The 5,084-nt window shown below is 41.4% G+C and overlaps 1 protein-coding gene across 1 annotated transcript in view; it reads left to right on the forward strand.

The window, feature by feature from the left end:
• The window catches only part of MYOZ2 (myozenin 2), a 55,127-nt gene that overhangs the window by 41,106 nt on the left and 8,937 nt on the right, over positions 1–5,084 (forward strand). The gene's annotated exons all lie outside the window — the stretch shown is intronic.

The following is a 5,084-nucleotide window of genomic DNA, read 5'->3' on the forward strand; positions in this document are numbered from 1 at the left end:
ACATTATATTATTAAGTAGGGATGCACCTGTGTGTGTGGGGGGGGGGGGGGGGGGTAAAATTTCTGGCGTTCTTCTTTAAAACAAATCTTAATACTATGGGCCACTTGTTTTATCCTTTATTTTAGTGTATAGATTAGCAGAAGTACAGTGCCATTCAGTCATTCGTTTTCTTTTTTTCTAAAAGGTAGCAAATAAAAAGTCTGCTTGAGACCCCGTTCACACCGGGGCGGTTCAGCCGCACGGATCCGCCGACATGAACGATCCCATACATTGCTATGGGGACCGTTCATGCGACCGCGTGGGTCCACGCGATCCGAACCGAAACCCCCCCCCTGCTTGAACTGCTTCCTGCACTATTTTTGCTGCAGTTTCCATACAAATGTCAATGGAACCGCGGTTTTGGGCGTTTTTTATTTTGCGTTTCAGCGCTGAAACGCAATTAAAAACTCCCAAAACCTCCATTTTGAGATCAGTCTGGTAACTGTGCTGATCCACAACCGCCCTGGTGTGAATGGGCCCTAAATCTGGCTGCTATGAGTAACATCTTTCATTGCTTTGTATTATTAATAATTGATATGTCCTATTGATTGTTCACATCACAAATATGCAAGAGAGCCCAAAGTGCCCTGACAACTGAACCACTGGGAATGTGCTCATTTCAATTTCCCAGACAAAATAGTTCAATTTTCTCTTACAAAATAGTTCAGCAATTTGATTTATTCAACTGCCACCCTTATAATCTCCAACTTGCAATCAATCAATCTGGTAGAAACACTGTGTCTGGCCAATCAGTTCCTGCTGACTTCCACGTACACTTCCTGACTTCACTGCGGAGTGGGCTTTATGTAAAACCAAAACACGGCCACTTTCTTTTGTTTGCACACAGGAACACTACATTCTATGTGGTGAGTTAATATTTTGCTTCAACTCCTGCCTCCACAGGTGGCTGAAGACTGAGAAAGTCGAATGTTTTGCTTGAAATCTAGCAGTACTCTGTGTACAATAATAAAACATCTGAGTACATTGCAAAACAGAGACAGAGTGACTCAGAAAAAACAGGTCATTTCATTTCATGCTGTATTCCATCAGCTGACTAAACTGGATTAGCCTAGTTCACACTAAATGGAATCACTTATGAAGAAATGACTTAAAAAGGAACCTTCACAACTTAATTTTTTAGTTTTTTTTCCTGAAGCTTGATTCATTTTGTGTGAATTTATTGTCATAGAAGAGCAGCATGACTTCCCTTCTTGGGCTTCTTTTCTTGATTCTGAATTATGCCTTTTTATTAAGTACATCTCACAAGCAAGTGTCACCAACCACGTTCAGGTCCAAGAATAGGCGCCATATTCATTGTCTGCCACCCTAAGCACTGAAAACAGACCATCAAAATGTGGATACATGCACTATTTTTTCTGACTGTACCGGACCGGATCACAAGCACTGATGTGCAACACGTTCCCGTGCGGCCGAATGCATTGCAGCCGAAGAGCGTGGCTGCGGTGCCAATGAGTTCAATGCAACGCCACGCCCCCTCCCGCAACAAATGCGCTCCAGTCCATTCCGGCCGCAATTGGGCCAGGACGCACTGAGGCTGGTGTGACCTAGCCATCATATACAATATGGTACGTCACCCTAATTAACTGACATATCAAAATGGTTGTCATATCACTTCCTCAAACTCAATCTGTCCAAAACTGAGCCCATAATGTTTCCTCCCCACATGTCTCTTCTCCCAAATTTTCCATTTCTCCATTGTGATCAACAGTACAAAAAATGACCCCATGCTTTTTTGCCAACTTCCCAGCCAATCAGTATTGAGCCAGCTGTTTGGCTGGCTTGATGCTGATTGGCCGGGAAGCCTGGCGCCATGTTCCCTCGCGGCACTGCCGGAAATCTCCCTCTGACCAGAAGTTCCGGTATCCGGGGTAAGTTTTGGAGCATTTTGGCGAGTACGAGTACTCACACAATTACTCGGTAGCGATGCATGCCTACTAAATACTAACAATAACATACAAAGCCATCCACATATCTGTTCCAAGCTACATGACCAACATCTTCTCAAAAATCTCCCAAACTGTCCTCTTTGCTCTTAGCAAGAACTCCTGCTCTCTAGCTCCCTCGTCACCTCCTCTTATGCTTGCCTCCAGGACTTCTCCAGAGCCCCTTCCATCCCATGGAACTCCCTACCCCAATCTGTCCATCTATCTCCTACTTTGTACGCCTTTAGGTGATCCTTGAAAACTCATCTCTTATCCCAACTTGACATAATAACAGTACTTTTAATTCTTCTATCAGCTCATCCCTTACAATTAACAACTTTTCCATAATTTGCCCCTCCCTTTAGATTGTAAGCTTCCATCTGTAGGGCTCTCCTAACTCTCTTGTATTGATTTGTATTATAACTGTACAGTCTCCCTCTATTTTAAAAAGCACTGTACAAACTGTTGGCACCATAAAACCTGTTTTATAATAATACCAATAATAATACAAGTGTCAGAAAAAGGATATGTTCCTGTTGTGTGTTGCAACCAATCGTGGCTTTTTCTTTTTTAAGGGAGCTGATAAGCCTCCCCCCCATGTGACAGCACTTTGTAAGTGGCAGGTGTTCCTGATAGGACATCAGGAAACCCCCTGCTAAAAAAAAAAAAAGTTAGACTCACCAGACCATCCGAGGCGGCTTCCTGCTTCTGTGATCACTGAAGCATGTCTCCACCTCGCTGCACAAATGGACTGCTCCTCGGCCTCCTCATGTCTATACACAATCTATGAACAGTGTATAGAGCGTGATGATACCAGGATCCTTAGACTGCTGCAGCAGAGGGGCATAGATTTTCTAGACATTGGTCTAAAAACAAGCCAACTCGGATGGTCTGGTGAATATAACTTTTTTTTTAGCACTTAGACAAAAACGAGCACTTCCCACTGCAAGAGTTGATAAAAATGTTCCCTGGAGTTCTTCTTTAAATGGTCTGGACAGATTTGTTGGTACCCTCAGAAAAGATTAAAAAATATTGGATCATAGTGATATTTCAGACTGTTTTCTGTAATTAGTATCACACATGACTTCAATCTTGTAATCATTTAGAAAGCCTTCTCGGTGACAATGGTCATCAGTACAAATAGAGTAGTGAATCTCCCCAAAAGAGATACAGACTGCAATATAAACTGGCTATAGAGTCTGTCTCTAGGTATTGCCTAGCAATACACTTTAAATTTATATTATTTGTTCAAGATTAAAATGAGCTATTAGAGTAAGTATATGTCCTGAATCCTCCCCTCCAGGGGCTTTTCAGGCTAAACATAGCTTACTGACATTCATTATGTAACTAGAAACAAGGGTGTAACTATAGACATGACAGATCATATAACATGTATGGTTCAAACATGGTAAATGGGTTTCCTGGTGGCCCTGCTATAAACAGTTACACCTCTGACCGAAATTACCCTTATGCCCCTTTCACATGATCCAATCAGGCACATCCTTCAGTTTTTCAGCCGAATGCTCTATGCAATTCTATGGGCAGCTGGGTTTAAACGGACGAGCATCCGTTTACCCCTGGTTAGCTCCGGCTCCGACTTGGTCTGGTAAAACAGACGGATTATGCCGGACCGGAGGTAATCTGACGTAAACAGAAGTAAACATGTCTGCCACTTTCAGTTTTTTCCTCCATCACAAGATGGAGGAAAAAACTGTATGGACACGGATGTCACAGTGGTGACATCCGATCCAAGGCACTCTGATCAGGAGAGGATATGTTGATGGCTCCTCTCCTGATCGGCCAGTGTGAAAGGGGCCTTAAAATGGCTCATCGGGAAATGATTAACATTATGTCTACCACAAGTAAAGAGATAATGGGCATGTTTTTCCTTCTAGTGAAGAGAAGCCCCTGGTTACTGTTTGTTATGTAACATGGCATGCAAAGTGAATCCCAGAGGTTACAGCATGCACTGACATAATTGGTATTACCACAAGGAAGAAAAACAGTCCATTGAGATTATTCATGCTCTCAACACCTCTCACTCCTGTTCTTCATCACTGCTAACATGTAAATATGCATACATATTCTACAGACTGAATAATAGGCAGAAAAGCCTGTATATGTTTTTCGAACACTATGTACAAAAGTATTACACTGAAGCTAGTGTACTCTTGTAGACTTTGCCCAGGTGATACATTCTTGAAATTCCAATAATCAATTGGCCACGAGACATGATTGAAGTATGACAGTGTATACCTGAAAAAAGTACAATGCCACATCTACATTTTATGAATATGATTAGTAACTAGCACATTTCTTTCTCAGAATACACCCATGTTTATAAATTGGGGTGATCCAGTTTAAATTATGATCTGTCGCCATCTCCTTGCTTACTATTATAATCTACATGTGCCAAAAATAAAAGTACATGTATAGCCAGAACTTTTCTTTATAGTTATGGATAAAGTATTAAAGGGTTAAAACCCTGTCACTTTATTTTTTTGCTGCCTATGCTCTGGTAACAACTCTAAAATTTGGGATTTTGTATTACTTTCTGTCTTGGTGACAATAGTCATAATGATAATACAATGACAATAGTCAATTATTAATTTCCCCATTGGGGAAACAGACAACTATAACAACCTGACTGGGGTTTTAATTTTAACCTTTTACTACTCTATTTAAAACTTATAAAAAGGCTTTACATACACTTTAAAGAATGTGTACAATCAATGTTTAAGCATGCTCTTAGAGGTGTAGGATATGTTAATCCACAATGTAAGTTTGTATATTACTCTCCTTTGCCAGAGCTTGGGGCTGTATTTAGTAAATGCTACTTCCGCTAAGAGTATATATATAATGTTACGAGTTTTGAATATTTATTTCACCCTGGCCAATCACTTGGAGGTTTAGGCCAGTAATGTAAGATGAGGAAGGAGATAAATATTTGGGGAGCCCTTATATGAGGGTCTTTGCGTTCCAGGTTTTTTCTTGCCTCTCTGGCCTAAAGTCTTGGCCTAAAGTTACGCATGAGGCCCATTAGAGGCGATGATTTGGGGCGGCAGTAGTCCAGTGCACCAGTTGTAAGGCTGGGGGAGCCC

Source organism: Nanorana parkeri, unplaced genomic scaffold (genome assembly GCF_000935625.1).
Source record: "Nanorana parkeri isolate BGI_ZX_2015 unplaced genomic scaffold, ASM93562v1 scaffold614, whole genome shotgun sequence".
NCBI lineage: Eukaryota > Metazoa > Chordata > Amphibia > Anura > Dicroglossidae > Nanorana > Nanorana parkeri.